Source organism: Equus caballus, chromosome 3 (genome assembly GCF_041296265.1).
Source record: "Equus caballus isolate H_3958 breed thoroughbred chromosome 3, TB-T2T, whole genome shotgun sequence".
In the NCBI taxonomy this organism is placed as follows: Eukaryota; Metazoa; Chordata; class Mammalia; order Perissodactyla; family Equidae; genus Equus; species Equus caballus.
Window position 1 is genome coordinate 40,753,931 of NC_091686.1, and position 20,378 is coordinate 40,774,308.

The 20,378-nt window shown below is 35.6% G+C and overlaps 1 pseudogene; it reads left to right on the forward strand.

Moving 5' to 3' along the window:
• The first annotated feature begins 17,647 nt into the window (after nt 1-17,647).
• LOC138923318 (olfactory receptor 13G1-like) lies at nt 17,648-18,571 on the forward strand (annotated as a pseudogene).
• The last annotated feature ends 1,807 nt before the right edge of the window (nt 18,572-20,378 follow it).

A 20,378-nucleotide genomic window follows, 5' to 3' on the forward strand; every position in this document is an offset into this window, starting at 1 on the left:
CTTGTGACTGGCATCTAAAGTGGGGAGGGATAATCATGTAGGACAGAACCCTTAAACTGTGGAATCTGATGCTATCTTGTGGTAGATAGTGTCAGAGTCAAGTTGAATTCTTGGACACCCTCCTAGTGTCTGTGAACAGCGTCAGCATGAGGAAGCCTCCACACACACACACATTGGAATTGGGTCTAAGAGTCCTTTTAAATACTTACAAAAAATTTCAAGTAAGCCTCAAGGAAACCACAAAACAAAAAAATTATAGTAAATACAAGATAAAGAGAAGGGAATTGAATTACAATACTATGGAAAATCGTCTTTCACGAAGGAAGACAATAAAAGAGGAAAAAATAAATTAAAGAAATACATTACAGCCAGACAACAATTAAAATGGCAATAATAAGTTCTTACCTATCAATAGTTACCTTAAATATAAGTGCAATAAATTCTTAAATCTAAATGCACAAAGAGGCTGAATAAATTTAAAAATATCAAGGTTCAAATATATGCTTTCTAAAAAGGCTGATTTCAGATTTAAGGACAATCAGAAACTGAAAGTTAAGGGATAGAAAAGGATATTCTATTCAAATGTAAAGAAAAGGTGAACAGGAGGAGCTATGCTTATATATCAGATAAAACAGACTGAAAGTTAGTAATGACAGGACGACAAAGAAGGACATTAAATAATGATAAAGACATCAAATCATCAAGAGGATATAATAATAATATACATATTATATATATATAATTTATGTATAGAAATACAACTTCTTTTTATGTTTTGGTACCTTTTCCTGAAATTTACTGAAATCTTTTATTAGCAAACCTTTTTTTATGGAGTCTTATGGGCTTTCTATGTGTAAAATCATGCCACCTTCAAATAGAACAAATTGTATCTCTTCTTTTCTGAATTTCATGTCTTTTTTTTCTTGTCTAATTGCTCTGGCTAGGACTTCCAATATTATTTTGAATAAACATGTCCATTGGGGGCACCTTTGGCTTGTTCCTGATTTTAGAGAAAGAATTTTCAGAGTTTCATTGTTGAGTATGATGCTAACTGTGGGCTTGTCGTATATGGTCTTCATTATATTGAGTTACACTCCATCTATATTCAGTTCATTAAGAGTTTTTTTCATAAAAGTGTGTTGAAATTTCTCAAATGCTTTTTCTGCATATATTGAGATGATTATGATGTGACATTTATCCTTTATTTTGTTAATGGGTGTGTGGTGATACATCACATTGATAGACTTTCAAATGTCAAGCCATCTTTGAAACACTGGAGTAAATTCCACTTGACCTTACTTACGATCCTTTTAATGTATTGTTGAATTCAGTTTGCTAACATTTTTTTGAACAATTTTTCCTTCCCTGTTTATCAGAGATATTGATCTGATCTTTTTTATCCCCTTCCTTCTTTTAACATTGGGCTAGTTTGTTTCTTGAGGTGTAAAGTTAGGTTGTTTATTTCAGATCACTATTTTTTTCTTTTTCTTCTTTTTTTAAAGATTTCATTTTTTTCCTTTTTCTCCCCAAAGCCCCCCAGTACATAGTTGTATATTCTTCATCGTGGATCCTTCTAGTTGTGGCATGTGGGATGCTGCCTCAGCATGGTTTGATGAGCAGTGCCATATCCATGCCCAGGATTCAAACCAATGAAACACTGGACTGCCTGCAGCTGAGCACGTGAACTTAACCACTAGGCCACGGGGCCAGCCCCTATTTTTTTCTTAAACTAGGTGTTTATTGCTATAAACCTCTTTCTTAGAACTGCTTTTGCAGCATCCAATAGGTTTTAGTTTCCACATTAATTTAAGATATTCATTGATTTCCTTTTTGATTTCTTCTTTGTCCCATTGGTTGTTTAAGAGTATGATGTTTAGGGACCAGCCAGGTGATGTAGTGGTTAAGTTCATATTCTCTTCTTGGGCAGCCTGCGGCTGATAGTTTCACATCCCAGTTGCAAACTTATGCACTCCTCAACAAACCATCCTGTGGCGGTGTCCCACATGTAAAGTAGAGGAAGACTGGCACAAATGTTAGCTCAGAGACAATATTCCTCAAGCAAAAAGAGGAAGATTTCCAACAGATGTTAGCTCAGGGCCTATCTTCCTCACCAAAAAAACAAAAAAGTATAATATTTAATCTCTACACAGGAGCAAGGCTGGTATGGTCTCACCCGGCCTTGCCTGCATTTCTTACACAGGCCCGGCAGTTCCGTTGGTGTATTGGGGGTATATGCTGAACTCTGTCATGATCTGGGCTCCTTGGGTGACAACTCCTGGGCCCAAGAGCTGCCCGTGCTTTACCTTTTGCTGAATTACTGGGTGAGCATGGAGAGGAAGTGCTTCCTCCATGTCCATGTCCTCAGTGTCCTGAGGAACACAGTGAAAATTCTAACACATATGTTATTTTCATTGCAGGAGGAGCATAGATACAAAGACAGGAAGGGGAAGTAGAAACATAGAAAAAGATACTCACAGATAAGTATAATTGGCAAGCTTCAAACAAGATAAATAAAAGAAAAATTACATCTTAGGCACATAATAATAAAATTAGTGAATACCAAAGAAAATCTTGACAGTAGTAAAAAAGAATGAAAAACACTTTCTTCAAAGAAACATTAACATTAATGACAGTTGACTTCTCAACACCAACTATGAATATCATAAAACAATTTACATATAAATTTAATGTGCTAAATAAAATAATAGGCAACTTAGAAATTATATACCCAGTAACCATAATTTCCAGAAGTAGAAAAAACATAAAAATGTTTCATGCATATGCAAACTGAAATAATTTGTTGGCAGGAAATCTGTGGATCAGAATTGAAAGCAGAGTTATTCAGGAGAAGGAAAATTGTCACTATGGGGAGAAAATGCAGGGAAAAAGAAAACAATTAAAAGTATAAATATAAGGCTACATGTAAAGGAATATTTACTGATTAAGCAATACAAGTCATGGGTGGTGGAGATATGTGTGTAATTAAAATCCATTATAAAATTAATACAAATTTAGAAGGGAGTAAACTACTTGGTGTTCTAAATGCATTACATTTTTGTGAAACTGTAAAAGACAGAATTTCTAGTATGATGTAAATTTCAAGAATGTATATTATAATCTCAAGCATAAGAATGAAAATCAGTATAAAAAGTGCATAGCTACTCAGGTAATGAATGAAAAAATTGGGATAATAAAATACATTAATCAAAAAGAACAAAAGAAGAGATCTCATCAAGATAGCAGCATAAGCACCCTCTGAACTCCTCTCCTCCCACCAACACAAATAGGTTACAACTATTTTTGGAAAAATTACCCTGGAGGTAAAACTGAAAACTGGATAAAAAGAACCTCCACAACAAGGGACAGTCCTGACTAAGGTGGAAGAGGCAGAAATTCCTGCTGGAGAGGAAAAAAGCCTCCTTTGGGAGGAGCAGAGTTTCTCAGCTGGCCAGGTGGGAGCCACCTTAAGGTATTGACAAAGTAAAAATGGCAAGCAATAAGATATATTGGAGTATATGAGGAAGCCATTTGGTGTAAACCTGATCTGGCCTGACTTTGTTTTTTTCCAAAAGGGCCTGACTGTGGCCATTGAGCATGTATTGTATAGACATTTCCTATGGCAAAAACAGAGGCCCTTGAGATAAAGGTGCAACTTCCCTCCCCCTTCTAACTTGGCATTTCCTTAAAGATTAAGCATCTTTCCTTAGGCTAGGAACTGATTGCAGTGTTCACCTGTGACCACTCAGCTGGAGTCAACAGACCTGCCATCCTGCTGTGTTCACCAAGACAGCAGACCTACCTGCTGTTTCCATCAATAGCTGTGCCAACAGAGCAGTCTCCTGACTATTGTAAAAGGGACATTTCAATCATATGTGAAACAGCCTGTTTGAGGATATATAACCACTCTGTGCACCCCACTTCTTTGGTGCCCTTTCTTCTTCGGGAAGAAAGGCCCCGGGCCATGGTCCTCAGATTTCAGCTCAGAGTAAACTCACCCAAATTTTCATTTATAGATTGGTTATGGATTATTTTCTTTGACAGTTCGCAGCCCTCACTGGAGGAGTGAGGTCCAGAGTGGGGGTCCATACTGTTATAAGCCTCCTTCAGCCTCAGCACAACTGAGATGAGGGTCTTACTGTCTATCTTTGCTGGCTATTAAATGCAGCAAGGATACCCCCAGAAAAGCTATCAGATGAAAGCTGAAAAGACCCGGGTCTTAAAGGGCCCACTACAAACTCACCCATCTCAGCAACCCAGAATCACCAAAGAGAAGGCTGACAGTCCTTTGCTGAAAAGAGATTCACCTCATGGGCTCTGGGGGCATCTTGGTGAGAGGAGGGACCTCTCTGGAGACTGAGACACTCGTCGGGGCCATTGTTCTGACCTGGTCCAGGTGTGCTGACACAGACCCCTGGGGATGCCATTGAGGTTCTTCCCTTGGCCTGTTAGCTCAGGGACCTGCCACACCCACTAGAGTGCACGTATTTAATCCAGTTCAGCCAGGGCAGGCAACCTACCCTAGGGACTGGCCCCACCCAACAGCAAGCCCTCAGGCTACTTGTAAGCCAGCATTGACTGGGTGACTTGATCCTGTACAGGCAGACAAGTGTCTCTGCCTCTGTTGGGCAGGGCATGTGTGAGGACTAGGTGAACTGTGGTGACATTGGTGGAGAGGTGGGGACCTCTGCAATGGTGCCTTGGTGTATGTTCCAGGGCATTGGGAAGTGTGCACCAACCAGGCCTATGTTGACAGTGTGTGTGCTCCTGTGGGGGTTGAGGCTTATCAGAGGCAAAAGACCCCTGCTTCATAAATAACCATAAAAAAGATCAGCCCCACCTTCCAAGGCCTGAAACAATTGAGTGCTCCCATGCCTAGGGCCAGCCCCAGCCAGCTGCCCTCCTAAGAGAACAGACAACAGTCTTGTAGGCCTGAATCCTATAGCAACTGTAAACCCCTGAGCTTAGCATACAGCTACACTGTGTAACAATCCAATTAAGAGGAAAACTGCAACAGGAGTGTGCTGATAGACTTTGTAGACAACCGTGCTGAGGCTCCCCAAACAGGATTTATAAACAGCTAGCCAGGGAAGGAAAGACTAGACTGCCTCAGTACCTGAATTAAGAGCAATAATGACAGAGCAGAAAGACACAAGCAGACCACAAAGTGGTCACTCCTGGATCATTTGCACTGATGACAAGAGGAAAGCACACTGCTGGGCCTCATAAGACATCTCTTACATAAGGCCACTTCTCCAAAGTCAGGAGACATAGCCAACTCACCTAATACATAGAAATAAGCACAGAGAAAGAGGCATAATGAGGAGACAAAGGAACAATTTCCAAGCAAGGGAACAGGACAAAATGCCAGAAAAGGACTAAATGAAACAGAAATAAGTAATCTACTTGGCAAAGAGTTCAAACAAAATATCAGAAGGATGCTCACAGATAATGGGAGAAGACTGGATGAACACAGTGAGCTCATCTGCAAACCACTGGAAAATATATAAAAGAACCACTCAGAAATGAAGAACACAATACTGGAAATGAGAAACTCACTAGAGGGACTCAATAGGAGAGTAGAGGATTCAGAATAATGCATCACTGAGCTAGACAAAAGACTAGAGGAAACCACCCAAGCTGTACACGAAAAAGCAAAAAGAATTAGAATGAGAACAGTCTAAGGAAACTCTGGGACAATATCAAGCATGGGAACATTCTGATTATAGGTGTCCCAGAAGGAGAAGAGAGAGACAAAGGGGCAGAAAATTTATTTGAAGAAATAATAGATGAAGATTTTCCTAACCTAAGGAAGGAAACAGACATCCAACTACAGAATGCACAGAAAGTTCCAAACAAGATAGGCCCAAAGAGTTCCACATCAAGACCCATTATAATTAAAATGTCCAAAATTAAAGATAAAGAGAGAATCCTAAAAGCAGCAAGAGAAAGGCCACATGTGACATACAGAGGAAAGCCCATAAGGCTATCAGAGGACTTCTCAGTCAAAAGGCTGCAGGAGAGGTGAGAATGACATGACATATTTAAAGTACTAAAAGGAGAAAACTTACAGCTGAGAATACTCTATCCATCAAGGTTGTCATTCAGAATAGAAGGAGAGATAAAGTGCTTCCCAGACAAGCAAAATTAAAGGAGTCTATCACCAAGAAACCAGTTCTACAAGAAATGCTGAAGGGACTTATTTAAGTGGGAAAGCAATGACCACAAATAGAGTTAAAAATAATTATATAAAAAAGGTAATAAAATCACTTGTAAAGGTAAAAATATAGGAAATGTAGCAGATCAAATACCTGTGAAGATAATGTGAAAGTTAAAAGACAAATGCACTAAAATCACCTATTTCAAGGATAAAAGCGTATTGCATAGACACACTAAAAAAGAGACTATATATGATTTCAAATCATAAAATGTGGGAGAAGGGGAGTGAAAAAGTAGAACTTTTAGAAAGAGGTCAAGCTAAACAGTCTGTCAACTTGATATAGATGGTTATATACATACAATATTATATAGAACCTCATGGCAATCACAAATCAGAAACCTATAATAAGCAAGCAAACAAGTAAGAAAAAAGAAATCAAACACATCACTGAAGAAAGACATCAAACCACAAGGGAAGACAGCAAGAGAAAAGTCAGGAATAGAGAAGAACTACGAAAACAACCAGAAAAGAAGATAACGAAAGTGCAATAAATACATATTTATCAATAGATACTTTAAACGTAATTGGAATAAATGTTCCAATCAAATGCCATAGGGTGATCAATTGGATAAAAAAAGAAGACCCATGTGTATGCTGCATACAAGAGATACACTTTAGACTTAAAGACACTCACAGACTGAAAGTGAAAGGATGGAAAAAGATATTCCATGCAAAAAACAATTGAAATAATTAATGAAATGGAGAGCTGGTTCTTTGAAAAGATAAAGAAAATTGACAAACTCTTAGCTAGACTCACCAAGAAAAAGAGAAGGCTCAATTAAATAAAATCAGAAATGAAATAGGAGAGACTACAACAGACACCTCAGAAATACAAAAGATAATAAGAGAATAGTATGAAAAGCTATATGCCAACAAATTGGATAATCTAGAAGAAATGGAAAAATTCTTAGAAACATAAAACCTTCCAAAACTAGACTAAGAAGAAGTAGAGACGTTGAATAGACCAATTACCAGTAAGGAGATCAAAACAGCAATCAAAAGCCTCCAAAAAAATTAAAGTCCAGGACCAGATGGCTTCCCCGGTGAATTCTACCAAACATTCAAAGAAGATTTAATACCTATCCTTCACAAAATCATCCCAAAAAATGAAGATTAGGGTAGGATTCCTAACTCATTCTACAAAGCCAAAATTATCCTGATAGCAAAACCAGACAAGGAGAAAACAAAAAAGGAAAATTATAGGCCAATATCACTGATGAACATCGATGCAAAAATCTTCAACAAAATGCTAGCAAATAAAATATAACAATACATTAAAAATATCATATATCATGATCAAATGGGTTTCATTCTAGAGATGCAGGGATAGTTCAACATCTGCAAATCTATCAACATGATACACCACATTAACAAAATGAAGAATAAAAATCACATGATCATCTCAATAGATGCAGAGAAAGCATTTGAGAAGATACAGCATCCATTTATGATAAAAACTCTAAATAAAATGGGTATAGAAGGAAAATATCTCAACATAATGAGGCCATATATGACAAACCGACAGAAAATAACATTCTCAATGGAGGAAAACGTAAAGCTATCCCTCTAAGAACAGGAAGAAGACAAGGATGCCCACTGTCACCACTCTTATTTAACGTAGTATTGGCAGTCCTGGCCAGAGAAACCAGTCAAGAAAAAGAAATAAAAGGGATCCATGCTGGAAAAGAAGTAAAACTGTCATTCTTTGCAGACAACATGATTTTATGTATAGAAAACCCTAAAGAATCCACTAAAAAACTTTTAGAAACAATAAAGGAATTCAGTCAAGTCATGAGATACAAAATTAACAAACAAAATTGGTTGTGATTCTATACACTAACAACATAGTCGGAGAAAGAGAAATTAAGAATAAAATCCCATTTACAATTTCAACAAAAAGGATAAAATACCTAGGAATAAGCAACTTAAAATGTGAAAGATCTGTAAACTGAAAACTATAAAACATTGTTAAAAGAAATCAAAGGAGACACAAAGAATTGGAAAGATATTCTCTGCTCTTGGATTGGAGGAATTAACATCATTAAAATGTCCATACTGCCTAAAGCAATCTATAGATTCAATGCAATCCTTATCTAAGTTCCACCAAGATTTTTCACAGAAATAGAACAAAGAATCCTAAACTTTATATGGAACAACAAAAGAACCAGAAAAACCAAAGGATTCCTGAGAAAAAAGAACAAAGCTGGAGGTATCACACTACCTGATTTCAAAATATACTACAAAGCCATAGTAACGCAAACAACATGATACTGGCATAAAAACAGACACACAGATCAATGGAACAGAATCAAAAGCCCAGAAATAAATCCACACAGTTATGGACAGCTAATATTCAACAAGGGAGGCAAGAGCATACAATGGAGAACGGACAGTCTCTTCAATAAATTGGGTTGGGAAAGCTGGACAGCCACATGCAAAAGAATGAAAGTAGACCATTCCCTTACACCATGCACAAAAATCAACTCAAAATGGGTTAAAGACTTGAATGTAAGACCCAAAACCATGAAACTTCTGGAAGAAAACATAGGCAGTATGCTCTTTGACATCAGTTTTAGCAGCATATTTTCAAGTACCATGTCTGACTCGGCAAGGGAAAAAAACAATGAATGAACAAATGGGACTATATCAAACTAAAAAGCTTCTGCACAGCAAAGGAAACCATCAACAAAATGAAAGTACAACCTAACAACTGGGAGAAGACATTTGCAAACCATATATCAGATAAGGGGTTAATATCCAAAATATACAAATAACTCATACAGCACAACAAGAAAAAAACCAACAATCCAATTAGAAAATGGGCAAAAGATCTGAACAGAGATTTCTCCAAAGAAGATATATGGATGGCCAACAGCCATATGAAAAGATGTACAACATCCTTAGCTATCAGGGAGATGCAAATCAAAACCACAGTGTGGTATCACCTCACTCTGGTCATAATGGCTATAATTAACAAGACAGGAAACAAGTGTTGGAGAGGATGTGGAGAGAAGGGAACCATCGTACACTGCTGCTGGCAGTGCTAACTGGTGTAGCCACCATGGAAAGCAGTTTGGAGTATGCTCAAAAAATTAGGAATAGATCTACCATATGATCCAGCTATCTCACTTCCGGGTATTTATCCAAAGAACTTGAAAACACAAAGGCATAAAGATACATGGAGCCCTATATTCATTGCAGCATTATTCACAATAGCCAAGATGTGAAAGCAACCTAGGTGCCTATCAAGGGACAAATGGATAAGAAAGATGTGGTATATATACACAATGGAATACTATTCAGCCATAAGAAATGATGAAATCCGGCCATTTATGACAACATGTATGCTCCTTGAGAGTATTATGCTGAGTGAAATAAGTCAGAGGGAAAAAGTCGAATCCCTAATTATCTCACTCATATGTGGGAGATAAAAACAACGATAAAACAAATACATAGCAATGGAGATTGGATTGCTGGTTACATAGGGGAAAGAGGGTGAGGGCAAATGTGGGGATTAGGCTCACATGTTAGGGGATGGACTATAATTAGTTTTTGTGTGGTGAACATGATGCAATCTTCACAGAATTCGAAATATATTACGTTGTACATCTGAAAGCTATATCTTGTTATAGTCCAATGTTACTGCAATTAAAAAAATAAAAAATTTTTAGAAGAAGAACATAAGAAAGAAGAGAGAAGGGAACCCAAAACAAATGGAAAAAATAGAAAGTAAATAACAAGAAAGCAAATAAAAATGGATCAAGAATTAAATTAAATGCAAATAACCAAACCGCTGATATCAAAATATTAAGATCTTGTTAAAAAACAAATTTGCCAGTTACATATTTTCAAACACAAACAAAGAAAAAGTTGGCAAAATAAAGAAAGAAAATGATATACCATGCAAAACTAAAGAAAACTGGTGCAATTATCCTATCAGAATACATAGGCAGTAAGTCAAGCAACATTTTTTGAGATAAAGAGGAAACTTTCATAATGCCAAAGGGACACTTCCACCACAAAGATATAAAACAAATTATCTGTGCACACACTAGTTTAGCTTTAAATGATGCATGACCTAACTTGACAAACTTAAAAGAATGTGACAAACTCATAAAACATACTGTGATATTTTCAATCAAAAGTCAAAATAATAGAACTGATAGATCTTCCAGCAGAGAGAAAGACCAGGGACTCACCTTGTTTTCCTCACTCAGCCTTACAATCTCCTTCCATTGCCCCATAATGGCAGAGTTAATGTGGTGCCAGCTGACCAGGAGCAATATGGTTACAGGTTTTACAGGTTCAATCCAGTTCAACACCCCAGAGCAACTGAGTAAGGGAGGGTTTGGAACCAAGAGGCGATGACTGGATGAAGTGTTTATACATAAAATAATAACTCTATATAATTTTTAACAAATACCCTCCAGTACAGCCTTTCACGCACAGTCTTTATTTTAAGTTAATCTGATTTATCGTCCAGTCAATCACAGTACCTGAAAATGTTATATATATTTTTAATATATCTGTTCGAAGTAATATATGGACAACAACTTTTACCATTACAGAAGAAGGCAGGTTATTTTAACTCTTAAAAATATCACAAAAGCAAAGTAAATTATGTCCCCAGACTTAAGAGAATCATTCTTTAGAGTCCATGTAATTTCTACTTAACCATGTGCCTATTAGTATATATAATTCCTGCCCATTTTTGTAATCTTATTTCACAGTCTGATATACTTAGATAATATGTAGGATAATAAAGGATATGATATATAAATAATTAATAATTTAATATATATTATATGAGCATTTAGATCACTGTCACTGTCTACTGTTTAAGAAAACTGTTTAAAATAATCTAATATCCACGAGTGTACTTTTTCTCAGACATAAACAAATAGAGGAAAGAAGTCTATATGGTAAACATGAAAATAGGTGTTTGACTTTCAATGGACATTTCAAAATATGAGGATTGTCAGCAAGATAGACAGAGATGATGCTATTTTACTGTGAGTACATCACACACATGAGTTTCATTTGTGTGTGCCCATGCATACACAATGCCAAAAGGTTGAACACATATTTTCAAACAATGATTCAATTCAATTCAGGAAGAAATTTAACGAAAGAGTTGATTATATTCATTCACTGAAAACCGAATGTCATTCTCTAGTACATTTGTAGACCCTAACTCCCTCAGAATGTAGTGGGATAAATGAACTTCTACAATCTTTGCTGTAATCTCATCTTGGAATCCACTTTCTGCCATTCTCATCTCTGTTTATTTTCTATTCAGAGAGAGTGATCCTTCCGGCAGCTGTAGCTGTTTTTATACCAATGTCCATCCATCCATTCTCTGAATCTCCCTCCAGCATTCCTAGTGTCTCTCTCTATTCAGATTTCCTACATCATGGAGATATCATCTTGGGATATCATTTTGTCTTATAGAGAAATGACACAGAAAGTGCAAGTTATTACATCTGTAATTTGTTATCAGTGCAGAGTTGTTTTGATTATTCTGCTGAGATCCATTTTAACTACCTCTCAGAAATTCAGTCCGAGATGCTGTTCCCTGGGGCTCCTTGTTCTTTATTCAGGAAATGTTACTTTGATTGATCTTCAACATAATGGAATCAATACTTAAGGAAGCATGACAGAAGTCTGTTGAAAGCAAACTGATGAGGGATGTTGTCTTTATTTTCCATTTTTTTCTGGTGATTTGATGCAGGTCACTGTTCGAACATGGTGATACCCTGCAAAGAACTAAAGTGAGTACTTGTGGAAATTCTACTTTTCACAGTCACCATCTAATTATGACCTGGATAGGGATATACATGATCCACGTAGTCTCTCTGGTTCATTTTTAGGTATAGGGCAGGGGAAAATCTGTCCATGGGTTGCAATTCAGTTTAAAATAGAGGATAATTATTTGATGATACTTGTGCTTACATTGTCTGCCTGACTTCTTAAATTTTTCTCTTACATATCACATATTCACAAATTAGACTTTAAAACAAAGTCAACTAAATTTAGGTAAGTACACTGTTACCAATGTGGCAGGAATACTTCCTATGCTTGAGAAATTATTTTAGAATATCCCCTTTCTTCAATTAGTGTGAAGGTTTAATTAGAAAAATGATTTAAAATGAGTTTTCAAAATTTATCATTGTATCAATGTGCTCTAAGCTGCTTCCGCACCTCTCATAAGTGTAGCCTATGTAACAACTTCAGTTCACCATTTGATGTGTATATTTTATCATATACAAGAATCTGTAATTCACTCTTGTATAAGGAGAGTGACAGGCTAAAGTTGAATTTGCAAAACAAAATATTTCTTCTGAAACTTAGAGAATAAAATTCTTTGGGAGTTCATGTGTGAACAAGATTCTCAGGAACAGTTCTGTCATTGACTTCAGGGGTCATAGGGTGATCAATCATCCCATTTTTCTCAGGAATGAAGGTGTTCTTAAGACATGAGACTTTTTCTGGAAAAACAGGGGCAGCCCCAGGCTAACCCTGATGGATGATTACGCTTCCTTGGGTAGGGCCATAATTTTTACACAATTATATGCACACTCCTTGAACCTGCACCAAATTTTCTCTTTTTCACTACTTTTAAGTTGCAAAATTGAGAAATGGGCACTTTCATCTCTCTTTTAATACTTAAGCTGTGAAGCTAAGCTAAAAAGAATGCAACATTCTCCCTGAATGAACTTGAACTAGAAGCAACTCTTACTTAGTGAAGAATTATCTTGAATGAAATTGTCTGACAAAAGTTATTCAGAAATGTAAGAGGATAAAGTAAATTTTACCACTCTAGCCCCATAAAACATAGTGGCTCTCTGGTGAGTTCCTAGCGGCTTGCCTTACATATGGTAGCACTTTAAAAGTGTGCATATGTTGTCCATGCTTGCAAAGAAGAAACAGGTATTTGAAAACAATGATGATGCTGATGACGATTTTGATGATATAGTTGATGATGTGGGAGAATACATTGAGTTGCATTGATATAACATTGGCTTGTAGATTGCAACATCACTGAGTTTTTTTAATCAGACTCCCTGGATTCAGATCTCCATGTACCCAATATCTGAGTGTGTGGCAATGAGCAAGTTTTCTAACACTATCAGACTTGACCAACTACCTCATATGTCAACTGGGACATTAACGTTCTTAATTATTAATTAATCCTCTTTTGAGGATTAAACAAAATAACATGTTGAATGACATTAAAATATTAATGTGAACCTCTATTAATGTTCTAAGTGTCAGTAAACACAACGTGACCTCAATTCCCTCCCTCTAGGAAAGGTTTGCTGGTGTTTCTTTGTCAGTGTGCTTGCATTCTGCCAAACAATAAAAATCAACTTGTCTAAAAAGAAATGCAAAAAAAATAACTTGTCTAAATTCTCTCTGCATGTAGTTTTATCTATTGTAACTTTTATTTTATTCTGGCAATAATTATTATAAATAAATCCTAGTGTTAAATTTAATTAAATTGGCGTTGTTCTAACAGTCAATCAGTGCTTGTAAGCACAGTCATATCTCAAAATGGACAATATGTCTCCCTCTGGACTGATCCTCTATGCTGCCTGCAGGGTTGTATTTCTAATGTTGGGGCACACCACATATTACTTTCTCGGACTTACAACTTCTTCCTTATTATCTACAGGAGCACAAAATTTTTCCTTAGAGTATAATAATCAAACAAGATCTATCATGTTATACTTCGCATAGCAAAATAATTGTTCTATGCACACAAATCCGTCACCAAAATAGTTGCTTTATCCCAGATGAATTTTGTACTTCACACCTCCCTACATTTGCAGCATTAGTGTTTTTCCTTGGTATTTATTTCCTCTCTTCTCTTCCTTCTCCCTGAACACTCCTTGAAAACTGCTTACCTTTCAAGGACAATACCATAATAATATTTTAGTTTGGTCTTCTCATTATTCTTTCCAAGACCAAATTAAGCATGCTATGTCACTATATAAAATTGCTGTATACTGTACTTCTAATAATTTTCCGATGATCTCAATACATGTTATTTGATTGTTCATTTTTTAATTTACCATTAACCCCAAAATAATTGAAAATTTATTACATTTCTACATCACTGTAATCAAATAGAAAGCATAATGATTAATAGAAATTTTGACTTTAAAATATTGGTTGAATAAAAACATCTTTGTTGCTTTCAGTATTAATTGAATTATCTTTTATTTTCCTTAAGTGAAGCTGCTTATTCTTGCATTATACTATTATTCAATAATTGCAAACATATTTTTGGAATGTTTTTCTTCCTTTAAGCAATAAAAATTGCCTCATTATTAATTTTAAAAACCTATAGGTTAAAAATATGACTTTTTAAAATGATAGGAATTTGGAACTCTAAATTACCTTCACTTGAGAGCTAAATATGGGCTAAGTATTGGGCTAATGATATGCATTTCTTATTTCATTCTCAAAGCAACTCAACAAGTTTACTGCTGTTGTTATTATACATTTAGCTAACAGAGATAGCCCAAGATTTTGAAAACTTACCTTAAAAATACAAGATCATTGACAGAAATTGCCACCATCAAGATTTAAGCCCTAAGCATTTACCTAATTTTAACTTTCACTACTTTTTCTTACCTCCAAATTTAAATCAATAAAAAAATCTGTCAGTTTAAAAATAATTACCAAAGCAAAATAGATGATTCTAGATGAGATGAACAAAAAGGAACATGGCCAAAAGTCAATGGCTATAAATTACAAGACCTGAAGAAATAGACGTCCTTGCTGATGTGGGCAGGCTCTCTTTGGATGGATGCTCTGGCTTTTGGGAATCAAGGGTAGCATGGAAGCCAGGCCAGTCTCACTTGCAGAATGTAACTAGAAACCATTGACCATAGAATAGAAATTTTGGACACCTGTGGATTGAAAATAATATATGTCTACACCATGGGTCAATAGAAAACATTCTGAACAAAGCTTTTATAGTCAATAGATACCCTCTCCTCCCAGTGAACTGTGTCATGATACCCCTTTGAATTTGACCTTTTCTACACACAGTAACCATTCCAACTTATGGCACGAGCATTGAGAATAGAGCTGCAATGCTATCACTCTTGTAAAGGGAATGGGACATTCCAAGAAGAGATGAGAAAAGCAGTCTCCAGATCCTCTTCACTTTTACTCTTAAATCAGAGATAGTGGAGCGGAGGTGTACTTACTTATCGTTTTGCAAACTTTCTGCATTTTGTGAAACCTGGCTTTGAATGTTGGGATCGAATCATTAATGATTACATGGGTAAATAAAAATTACATGGTCATATAGCATTAATTACATTGATAAATAACAATTCTCCAAGGGACAATTGAAGGTTTTTCTTCATCATGGACTCAGTTTATATTTGGGTGCCTATTTTGGTGAGTAAGATCAAGAAGGCTGGAAGAGTTCCATTGTCTTATACATTCACCCCAAGAAGCTTTGATACCAGATCTCTGATTCAGATGGAATGAAGGACCAGGGGCTCTTACAATAATTGAAAAACACATTCAACACTCAGTATTTTAAAGACTAATGTCATTTATTTCAATATCATATATTTCAAGTATTAAAAAATACTTAAATTAAATTTCAAATATCAACTATCTCAATTATATTTTCTATCCTCATCTATGTTTTCCAAATCATATATTATTCAGCATAAAACTTATATGTTCTTTCCAACCTTTCCTATATCATTCATTTTTTTGTGTGCATTCACCATACTATTTTGTGTTTTACCTGAAGGCATATAGTGGAGAGGTTAAGAGTAATTTCCTTAGAGTCAGAAAACCTAGATGTAAATTTTGTCTCTTCCACTTATGAGGTTTGTAATCCAGTCATCTGTTATTTTATCTTTCAGAACATTGTTTTCTTATCAATTACATAAAGATGTTAACATTTAATTTCCAAAGTTTTTTTGAGAAAAAATTATATATCTACAGAGGATCTAACACATAGATCCAAGTACTGTCAGATATTACATCACTTCACTATGAAAAAAATAAAAAAAAATAAAGCTAGGAATTCTTGAAGTGGATTATAGGTTAAACAAAATCTTAACTTTTTCAGACCAGTCTGAACAGCTACACATGAATCAGTCACTAGCTTAAATTTAGAAAATTGTTAGTTGGGATTTCAGGGCCTAGAGGAGCAAATCAGACTGGATTTTTGTCTCAAACATGATTTTTACTTATACCGCTGGATAGGTATCTGAGGTACAATATGACTTCTGAAAAGCAGTGAACAATATAAAACATAAAGTTATGAATAAATTTACAACTGCTTTGAATACTGCTACTGGATTCACCGGGTCACAATAGTCCTGATAGTCATGAATTCAGGTAAAAATATGACTATACATAAAAACAAATCTATCCAAACAAATAAGCAAAAAGAAAACAGGTGACAAAGTGCTAGAAAAGTTTTGGGGATGAATAAAATAAAACAAGAATTTCCCTTTGAAACTCATGGCTACCCTTCAGATAACTGTTTTTCAGCTGCTTCTATCCTGGAGTATCCCTAAAAACCTTTTGCTCCGACTATATAATATCTAATATTTGTCCCAATTTATACTATTTTTGGAAGTAAGAAATCTGAAGGTTATGGAGGGTAAATGGCCAGTCTACAGCTATGATGAAATGAAGAGGTAACCCCAGATTTTCTATTTTTACATCCAACACTCTTGCCATTGCACGGCAGTACAACAAATTAGTTCACTCAATTTTAGGATTGCACTTTTAAAATTGAGGAAAAAATCTCAAAGCAGGAATTTGATTAAATTATTTGGTGCTTGGACTTCAATAAATTAGTCAATGATCTCATGAATACCCAGCCTTAGAATTTTCTGTTGGGCATTTTCCCCCTGATATGTTCCCACTATGATTAGTCCTGTCAGCTTCTGTTGTTTTGGATATTACTGATTGCATATGTTTGTAGAAAGATGGCATGCAATTAACAGAATAAATGAGATATGTAATTATTTGTATTATATTTCCACTGTGTGAGTGTATGTGTGTGTGTGCGTGTGTGTGTATAAATGAAGGTAACTTAGGCTCAGGCAAGTTTCAACTCAAAATGATAATATTGAAATATTTGAAGACATTTATTTTTCTATTATTTTTCTTCTCAACCACAGGCTTCTGTTTACTGGAGTCATTAATGGAAGAATATGCATCAGAAATTGGTATGGATCTTGAGAATAGAGGATATTGCCTGGAAGACCAAAGTTCATCATAAAGGAATTCCTGCTACAAAGTTGTGTCAAATCAATACTCAAATCACTTCATTCACACACACACACACACAGACAATATCTTATAATGACATTCAGATTTCTTTAATTCCCACATGTTCACTCTCTGCAATGTCTGCCATTTAATCACCAAAACAATATGAATAACAGTATTATAACTGAGTTTATGATTCTGGGGCTCAGCCAAAATCCTGAACTCCAGGGAGTTCTCTTCATTGTCTTTCTCCTCATCTATCTTGTGGCTTTTCTTGGCAATTTGATCATTGTCATTGCCATAATCTATAACACCACCCTACATACCTCCATGTATGTTCTCCTTCTGTCACTGGCTATTATAGACATCATCTGCACAATAAGCATAATACCCAAGATGCTTGGGACCATGTTAACATCAGGAAGGACCATTTCATACGGAGGCTGCATGTCCTAGCTCTTCTTCTTTACGTGGTCCCTGGGAGCTGAGATGGTTCTTTTCACCACCATGGCCTATGACCGCTATGTGGCCATCTGTTTCCCTCTTCACTACAGCACTGTCATGAACCACCATATGTGCATGGCCTTACTCAGCATTGTCATGGCTATTGCAGTAACCAATTCCTGGGTACACACAGGTCTCATCCTGAAGCTGACCTTCTGTGGACCAAATACCATTGACCACTTCTTCTGTGAGATACCCCCATTGCTGTCTTTGTCCTGCAGCCCTGTGAAAGTCAATGAGGTGATGGTCTATATTGCAGATATTACCCTGGCAGTGGGCGACTTCACCCTCACCTGCATCTCCTGTGCTTTTATCATTGCTGCCATTCTCCACATCTGCACAGCAACAGGCAAGAGAAAGGTCTTTTCGACATGCTCATCCCACCTCATAGTGGTGTCCCTTTACTATTGCCCTGTAATCTACACCTACATCCATCCTGCTTCCAGCTACACATTTGAAAGAGACAAGGTGGTAGCTGCACTCTGTACTCTTGTGACCCCCACATTGAACCCCATTGTGTACAGTTTCCAGAACAAGGAGATGCAGACAGGGATTAAGAAAGTCTTTTCATTTCTGAAACATTAATGGTTTCAAGGGGATGCATCACTACTGTACTTTAGAATTGTCTACTAGAACATCTCAGATTTTACTGATGTTTCACTTATTTCCATTTCAACTTTTCCTGTTCTCTCTTAAGGGCAAGAATGTTTCACTCCACTGTAAATCACTTCCCTAGCTCCTTATTTCCAAAATGTACTTATTCTCTTATGATTTCACTAGTAATTTATACTTATCGTTCCACACGTTAATAAATTTTTTTCATGTAAACTTTAAAAACCAATCACAGTAGAAGAAAGTGTTTTCTCTTTTTCTTATTCTGTTCCTGACCTCCTCATCATCTCTACAATTCCATACTTTTCATTTTTACAAAATCTGTAATGTAATACACATACAACATCACACAAATATGACATAAGATATATCATAAATTACATCATAAAATGTGATTTATATACCAATGTATTTCTAAAATATATATGCATAACTTCTAATTCTTATAGATCCATGTATACAAACATTTACCTCTACAAAAAATAAATATTATTTCTAATATTCTAGAGTTAACAATTTTATAAATCAAATCATGTCCACCATTTATGTAACAAGAAAATACATTCTATCTTTGTGAGACATGTTTGGTACACATGCATTACAGTTTTGCTTTAACATCCATGTTATAATCAGGATTCCACTGCAATATATTTTATAAAATAAGAGCAAGATTTTCTCATATTATTATTTTTGAAAAAATTAAAAAATGAGAATAATAGTATTCTCATACTATTATTCTTGAAAAAATGCAGTTAATGTCATTATTGCCTGAATTAGGTTTTTCAATCTATAAATACAAGAACCATATATTATTACTTTTATATAACATTTAATGCCAAATTTTAAGTAAATTAATACCTAATACAAGGAAACAGAAGAACTATTCTCAATGCCCTCCAGCTGAAGAATACCAGAAACACGTGATTAGGTGAATGAGTTGATTTATGGCATAAAGGAGACAGCACATCACGTGTCAGTAAGAGGGTGCTGACATGGACTTATTTGTGATTGTGTTGGGTATATGGGAAAAGAACAAAAAAGGGGATTTTTACTAGATTGGATCATGTCAGAAAATAAGGGTAATTTTATCTGGAAGGTAGAAAGAATAAACATTGCTAAGCTGTAATTGCTAAAGAGGCAGCAATCAAATGTATTAAATGGGAAAAGGAGATATTGGTAATTTCTGAGGTTTGGGATGTGTTATTATTTTCATGTCAGCTCAGACGTGTCAACAGAGGGGCTTTCTTCTGTCTTCCTCTTTCATGAGGAACTTTTCTGATGCTGATGTTGTGTGAGTTTATTTTGCAATCAACAGGAGAACACTATGACCTAGGTGTTTAGCCAGACAAGCTGAGTAGACAGTTGTCAGAGACTGCTTTTTTTCTCACTTCTTTAAAATGAACTTAATAAAGAACTTCTCCATTATGCTCTCTTCTTTGTCAAAAAAAAAAAAAAAGCCATATAGAAGTCAAATCAATAACATAGGTTAATTCCTTTCTAAAGAATAAATATAAAAGAATTGTCTGAATGTGTATTTTATTTTGAAATTAGGCAGCTATAAGTAGATTTAAAATTGTTAGACTATCGTGAAACATTCAAATTTGTTTTCATTCGTATTTTTTATGTTAAGGGGAAAATTTTAAAAGTAAACTAATTCTGGGCTTCTTGCTCTCATAGCTTATTCCACTCTGGCTTCCACATTATTCTTGCTGAATATAGCACTGAACATTGTATATATATATATATACACACCCGTCACATCAATACCGGATATTTGGAC